The sequence below is a fragment of the Phyllostomus discolor genome, chromosome 9 (assembly GCF_004126475.2).
Source record: "Phyllostomus discolor isolate MPI-MPIP mPhyDis1 chromosome 9, mPhyDis1.pri.v3, whole genome shotgun sequence".
Taxonomy (NCBI): domain Eukaryota; kingdom Metazoa; phylum Chordata; class Mammalia; order Chiroptera; family Phyllostomidae; genus Phyllostomus; species Phyllostomus discolor.
In genome coordinates this window covers 51,491,726-51,499,811 of record NC_040911.2, presented here as the reverse complement: position 1 = coordinate 51,499,811, position 8,086 = coordinate 51,491,726, and the positions used below count along the sequence as shown (strand labels likewise).

General features: G+C 43.0%; 1 long non-coding RNA gene across 1 annotated transcript; it reads right to left on the bottom strand.

Annotated features, from left to right (window-relative positions):
• Positions 1-964: 964 nt before the first annotated feature.
• LOC118496737 lies at positions 965-5,221 on the bottom strand. The gene is made up of 2 exons (XR_004899293.1): positions 5,191-5,221; positions 965-2,331 (listed from the first exon to the last, which is right to left on the bottom strand). It is a non-coding gene; the product is annotated as an uncharacterized LOC118496737 (long non-coding RNA).
• Positions 5,222-8,086: the final 2,865 nt, after the last annotated feature.

The window sequence follows — 8,086 nt, the reverse complement described above, 5'->3', positions numbered from 1 at the left end:
CTGTGCAATGGATATCCAGAACTTTTTCATCTTACAAAACTGAATCTCCATATCCTTTAATCAATTATCCCTATTTCTCTTCCCCCTACCCAGCCCCTGGCAACCACCACTCTACTTTCTGTCTCTGTGACATTGATTGCTCTGGGTACCGCATATAAAAATAGAAGCATATAGTATTTGTCCTTTTGTGACTGGCTTATTTTGCTTAGCATGATGTCTTCAAGGTTTATCCATGTTTTAGCATGCAGAACTTCCTTCCTTTTGAAGGCTAAATCATATTTCATTGTATGGATTAACCATATATATTTTTTATCCATTCTTCCATCAATAGACACTTGGGTTGCTTCAACCCTTTGGTTATTGTGAATAAATGCTGCTATGCATTTATAGCAGCATGTACACATTGTGTATATCCACAACGTGGATGTACAAATATGGCATCGTTTTTTAAAAATAAAAAACCAGGGTCACATAGTTTTATTGTCACCTTTTCTTTCCTTTTCTGTATTGACCTTGTTGATGACCAGAAGTTTGACAGAGACCAGTGTAGCAACAGGGTATGACACTCATGCCCAGCACTGAATGACAGTGACTCTGGGTGAGCAAAAGTTCATGTTTTTCTTAAAGGCTAAAATGTGTCTTTGGCAGCAATGTAGAAATACAGTTGGAGATTATTCCAAGCCAAAAGATGGCAAAGGTCATCTTTTGTATGTGCCCAGGGACAAGCCCCTCTGGACTGTCAGGAGGAGCAGCTCTAATTTGCTTACACAACACTGACTGCTGGCCCCATTTGGCTCCTCATGGGGCCCTCCACCCTCATCAGGAGGGGCCACAGGAAGCCTGCAGGGAGATGTGTATCTACCCCTGGCCACCAGGTGTCAATAAGTAGGACACTCTCCTGGGCACTGACAGACTTAGGTGTCTGGTGGAGAGATTAAACACCTAGATGACTGGCTGGTTTTTCTCTGGCCTACTGTCCTCTGTCTCCCCTACACTGGTCTATCTTTTCACACTCTATGCTTTGCATAAAGATTCATTAGCCATAGCTGTCAATAGATGAATTGGTGACACCACTGGGGAAACACTGAGGCTTATATCCACATCTGTTGCTTTGTAAGCTTATACATTCTATAACGCTCTGGAAAGGTGAAATTGTGGTGGATTGTAGTCCAATCACCTGGATCTTTTCAGAGCCTGTAGTAGTGATGATGTCACTTTTGCATGCCCTGCATACCTATCCTAGCACAGGTATAGATAGCTTTGTGTGTCCCTGAACAAAACCTTCTAAATCCATGGGAGAGGGCAAAACCCAGCTTCAGGTGCACTCATAAGGGTCAGGCCAGGAAGCTATGAATTTGGCTTTCACTGGGTATATGTGATCTCCCCCATATCCTTAGACAGTAATGTGGAATGCACATCCCTCCAGCCCAGCATGACACTTTTCTGTCCTAGCTCAGGGGTTGATCTCCTCCTCCCCACTGACTTGGGCATAAGATCCTTCACCAAGAAGCTTTATACTTGTTATGTTCAAACTTTGTGGGACAGAGGTCCTGGATAGAGAGAAACTGCTTCCCTACTTGTCCTCATAGTTTTCAATGATTCTAAAACAAGCCATGTGTCTTCAATATTCTGCCTACTCATTCCTTCTAGGTATCAACTACATTTGGACTATGCCATTGCTAGGATGTCTACTTCATATCTATTTGTACCTGTCTAGGACTTGCCTCCAGACACACTCTTTTTACCACCATCCAGTACAATTTATTTCACCAAGCATTTACCAAAAGCTTGCTGTGTGCACCATCCTTCTGCAAATAGGGACTAAGATATCTCTGAAGGTTCCTCATTGTAAGACAAACCACACATGGCTCATAAAGCCCTGTGATCTTCTAGGCCATGATGCCTGTCACTGGGTAAGCCTTCACTTAATGCTCACTGATTGCCTGCTGCCCCCAACCCTATCTCTGGCTCCCACTCTCTGACCATACAGTCTACTGGCTGTTGCTGAATTTACTACACATTTTCATGACATCTCAGTGTCATTGTTCATGCAATTCTGCCAAGAAAACTTCTCTCCATTCATCTAAATCCTATCTTATCTTTGAAGAGCTAGCTCAATATAACCCCTTCCATAAATTCTTCTCCCTCTCTGACAAACACATTTCTCCTCTTTGTTGTTCCCCCAGCTCTTTGTTGTTTTTATAGCATTGATCATTTATAACCTTTGATACCTGTTTGTATACATGTTTGTCTCTCTCTGCTCCAAATTGTAAACTTCTTGAGGGAGGAATCATGTCTTATTATAACTCCAGCACCAAGCTCAGAACCTAACTGTAGTAAACATGAAAATAATAACAAACACTTTAATGAGCCCTCAGTATATCCAGTAACGGAGCTAAGAGCTTTGCATATATAATCTCACTTCCTACTTACCCTATGAGTGGGTGGTATTATTCCCTATTTTAAAGATGTTGAAACTGAGGCACAGATAATACAAGACTTCTACCTGAGGTCTCAGCTAGCTAGTAAGTGATATTGTTGAAATATATTAAATAAGTGATTATTAGCATGTTGAATTGAATTGAATTAGGATTTTTCCTAATTCTAGGGAGATGTTGGAAAAATAAAAGCCATGGTCCCTTTTTGAAATTATTTACCATCACAAAGTTGTACAGGTTAGTTTCCTATAACTTGATTAAATTTTAAATTTAAAATCATTAAACGGCTTTTCCCAAGGCATTACTTTATTCATGGGGGAAACAACAACAACAACAAAACAAAACAAAACCCCAAAACAAAATTCAAACCAAAAACCCTCTTGTCCAAAACTCGATTAAACTCTGGATAGCTAGTCTAATTACATCTTTTATTACTATTATTATTGGACTTAAATTTTACATATTTTTAATTTGGCCATGAACTATGTTGACATTTTTTTTGTTATACACAGATACTATGCATTACATGGAATAATGGCATTATTCCTAAATCCTGAGCCCACAGGTCATGGATACAAGAGCACTGCAGCTAAGTTCTCCCTGCCGTCCAGAGACAAACAATCTCATATCATGCATGATAGCTTACAATCAACTATGAAACTAGATGGTCTGTTTTTGCAGGGAGCCAGCATCTGAGAATCCCCTGTAGCCTCTGGTGCTGTACAGTTTGTCAACTCACAGTGGGTGGCAAGCTGACCCTGTTGGCAAAGAGGCTTCGCCAAGCGCAGCACTGCGGGGAGCACTGAAACAGGGCCCAGGGATGCAGAAAATCATCCCCAAGGGGCTGGGCCAGTTTCCCCAGAAGCTAAGTACCCCTCTGGGGAAGTTGGTCCAACGTTCATCTTGCAGAAGTCACTCCTGTTTGGTGCAGGAGGTTGCACCGGCCTGGACCCTCACAGCCCAGAGTTTCATGAAGATGAGCACAGAACTGCCATTGGCCAGAAGTCATGACCCTGAAGTGCAGGTGGGCAGCTGGGCCAGCTGGTCCCAGGTAATAAGTGTAACCAGCTGTCCAAAAGCTCTGGTGGACCAAGAATTGCATTGTGACTGTAATATGGGAATGCCACCTGGGTGTAGGAGACTGCTCACAACATTTTGTGGGGCATCACCAGGTTAACTGTATGGGGTGCTTAGGATGGGTACACACTGTTCAAATATTCTTTTCTCCAGCAGCAAAATGGATCTTCCTGCTCTGGGGAATAGCAGAATGATTTGTAGGCAGGCTGGCCCTGTGAGGTAGGAGAGCTTGGGGGGCCTGGGTTAAGGGGGGTGTTAGGCAATGTGACATAGTGGCATGGGGAAGCTTACCTGCCTCCCTCACCTGACTGCCTTAGTGCTGGCATAAATTTCAATAAGAGTAGAGAATCAGAATCCCAAAGGTCTAAAGGCACATCGACAAAGTGGAATGCTACGGGGTAAAAAAGTATTAAAAGCCCTAAAAGTAGGTCTAAAAGCTAATTCTACAGGGACATGAGGATGGACACATATCTTCATAGTAGCACCTACTGAAGGCTTTAACTTAATTTTTGTTGTTTAAAAGTGAAATAGGGAACTACATACCTACTGCATGTGACTTTAAGTCATTATCATCTTAATGAGACTCACTCTTCTCCCAGCGGGGTAGAGAGGGTCACAGATTTGGCCGGACACCATGTGGCTCCTGAAGCATGGGAAGAATGGGGAGCTACCTCACTATCAAGGGCAAAGTTCTTGGGACCCCTGTGACATTCCAACTGAGAGTAGGGAACCAAAGACATTAGGACCCAGACATATTTCCAGTGAGCAGCAGTTGTTGGCTGAAACCTAAAACAAAGACAAGGAGTTTTTCATCATCCTAACCCTTCTTGGTCCAGGTGCCAGATGTGTATGGTGCTTGGTCAGCATGAGGGTAAGAAAGAGAGGCACCCCAGGGAATGGGAGCAGATGGAGGACGAGCCCTTGGTTGAGCCAGGTCATGTCCCTAACCTGCTGGCCTAGGGAGTGGATATGACACTACACACTATTTGACCTGAGCAATTCATGGCCTTGTACTTCCTCCTTCTCCCTCAAGGTTGATAGGGTATTAACTGACCAATACCATTGTTTTCTATGTTGAACATGTCAGGCAATCTACAATAAAGTTAGTGACTGCTGAAACCTGGAGCATAGAGGTCAGATAATTTACCTGCGTAGAAGGTTGAACCAGGTGATTCTTAAGCTTCCGCCCTCCAAGATTCTATTGTTCAGTTAGATAAATCTCCAAAAGGCACTGTTAAAGCCCCCAGTTACTTTATGCATAGATGTATCATATCATTCTACTGAACAGAGGATAACCCTACTGCATGACTGATGAACACTGTACCAACCACCTACCTCACAGCTCCCTTTCCTCTTACTTAAAAATTGTTACAACACTAATAAATCAATAAACAACAAGTACTGGTGAGGATGTGGGGTAACAGGAACCCTAGTACACTGCTGGTGGGAATGCAGACTGTTGCAGCCACCATGAGAAATGGTACGGCATTTCCTCAATAATCCTGGAACACCAATTCAAAAGAACTTACGCACCCTATGTTCATAGCAGCACAAATTACAATAGCCAAGCGTTGGAAACAGCCTAAGTGCCCATTGGTAAGTGAGTGGATCAAAAAACTAGTACATTTACACAATGGAATACTATACAGTAGAAAGAAAGAAAAGGAGCTCTTACCCTTTGTGACAGCACGGATGGAACTGGAGATGCAAGTGAAATAAGCCAGGTGGTGAAAGACAAATACCATGTGTTCTCACCTATAACAGGAAACTAATGAACAAAACAAACAAACAAGCAAAATAGAACTAGAGGCATGGAACAGACTGACAGTGGACAGAAAGGAGGGGGGAGGGGATAAGGGTGGAAAGAAAGGGAAGGGACTAGTCAAGGAACATGTATGAATGACCTATAGACATGGACAACAGGGTGTAGAATGACTGTAGGAGCAGGGGGTGGGCTGGGCAGAAGAGGGCAAAGGGGGGAAAATTGGGACAACTGTAATAGAATAATAATAAAATATTTACTAAAAAATGTGCTTAAAAATCATAGAGTTGCACACTTAACAAAGGGTGAATTTTATGGTATGAAAATTATTTCTCAATAAAGCAGAAAACATAGTTTTGATCTGAAAAAAATTGTTACAACCAGCTCTCCACTAGTGTGCTAACACATACACATACGCATACAAAAATACTCTCCAGGTGTTTTCAACATGAAACAAAGACTGCTTTGCTTAGTGCCCAAGGCCCTCTGATTGGCCCGTGTCTTTATTGTCATCTTCCTACTCTTCTGCTGAGTGACACCATGTCCCTCCCAGCCATGCAGCACTCCAAGAGTTTCCTCCACTGCATCCTTGGGGTCAGTCCTCTTTGACCCCACCTGGAATGCCCTGCTCCTGATTCTTGACAAAACCCCTGTTCACCTCCCAGATTCATTATCACTTACTGCAGAAGGCCTAGTTCCATGCTCCTAGGTGTCCCTGGGGCCCTGTGCCACTCCCACTTGAGCCCTCTTTAGTTGACCTCCCTCACACCAGGTACTGGACAGGGTGCTGTGGGCTTGGAGGGTAGGGGCTTCGTGATTACACATGTGTATGTAAAGATGGGGTATATGAACAGTCACAAATAGGAAGCACTGCATTCCAAGAGCCCAAGTATTTATAGAATGCCACATTTCAGGGAGCTGTTGCTTCTGGAACATGAACTTGTATATTCAGTGTCATACCTAAAAATCTCCCCAGTCCCTCATACTAGAATCAGGTCTCACCTGCTACCCACACTTGGCCTTCCTCTCTGACCCCTGATTCCCTTGTCCTCTGATCTGCAAGTTTAGGTTATTTTGGACTTCCTAGCCATTTAGTGATGGTGATCCTGGCCCTCATCTGCCTCCATGGGCTCTGTGGATGCACAGAAACTGCCTGTCTGCTTTTGAAACTGCCATTTTGGATCTTTTACAATAATCCTCTTTTTGTATACTAGTCTTCATTTTCTATTTTCTGTCATTTGTCCCTCTTTTGTTTTGGATTAATCATGGGGTTGCTGCTGATATATATGGTGACTGAGTGGCACCTGGATGGACAGGTCCAGGCTATCATCAGGAAGCCATATGGCTCACCAGTGTTTTGGTGAATCTGGTCTGGGCACTCAGCTGAGACATGCATATATGGACATCTAGGTGTTTATCTTCCTGTGTCCTTTACAGGGATATTTACGAGGTGACTAAGCTGCACTCCACCTGGAGGTCTTCACCAGTATGAAGGAAGCCTAGAAGCCTGGGCAGGAGAAAGGTCTGAAGCAGGCAGGTGAGCAGCCCCCATGCTCAGGTCCTCTGGCCTCCCACAGACCTGCTTTCTTGATGTCTGTTTGATGCAAGCATGTGCACACTCTATTTCATTTATTCTGCCTGGACCTGGAAGGGGCATAGTTTAACTCATTTTACAGAAGACCAGAGAGGTTCCAAGGGTAGTTCAGGTTCACCCAGCTGGTAAGTGGTACCCACATGCACAGCCCCTAAACTTCCCATCATCAACTGGGAACCCAAAACATTGATTTAAGGGGCCTGGTACTTCTGGCAATCATCCAAGGTTTTAGACAATTGATTTGGGTTTTTGCTTATATTTTTAAAAATCTGTTTTATTTAAATCTTGCCTCCATAGGAAAAAGCACTATGATTGAAGTCTGTTGCACACTTGAATGTGGTTACTATTAAGGAAAGCTATGAGAGGTATTTTCTGAGATTGTCTAAAGTTGGGTGCAGAATATTATAGAACTGATGGTAAATGCTTTAACAAATCAGGCAAAGTCTGTCTAAACTGTGGTATAATCTGACTAAATATTTCTAGTTATCTCTAATAGCTGAGCCATCATTTGGCTATAAAAATACCATGACTTTTTACTCTTAAATAATATTAATTGTAAAGGGAAAAAAATCATCCAATATTTTATGGCTCTTGATACTTTTACATATTGTCCTGTGACATCTTCATAATACCCCTGGGAGGGGGCTGGACAGGTTCATTTTCCATGTTTCACCAAAGACTGACAGGTGAAGAGACTTCCTCAAGGTCATACAGATAATTGGGACCAGAATTATTGTTTCCTGACTCTTAGTCTGTTTTAGATAGTGATATTTAGTGATGTACTAAAGAAATGTTGTCCCTTTTATCTGAGGTTAGATTATAAAGGCACCAGAACATTTGGCAACTCTGGTCCAGAAGATGCTTTCAGTAAAGTTGTTGAAATACAGGGGAAAAAACTAGGGCAAAAAACCAAATATTTAGAAGAATGTAGTCATCAAAGAATAGGTATGTTATTTTGCAGAGTCAAAATATGGTGACCAGTTTGCTGACTTTGGAGATCACAAAGGTGAGCAGCCCGTTTGGTTTCTGGGAGGGCACCCAGACCTGTGCCCTTTGCCCCACCACCAACCTCAGGGTCTCAGACACACCCGTTCTGCAGAAGGTCTCTCTGCTGCTCCCAAAGGGGTAGCAGTAATGCTCAGGCCAAGTTTACCAGAGTTAGTGTCAGACTATCAGTGAGTGAGAGGACAGAAACACATGTGGAGGGTGAGAGGG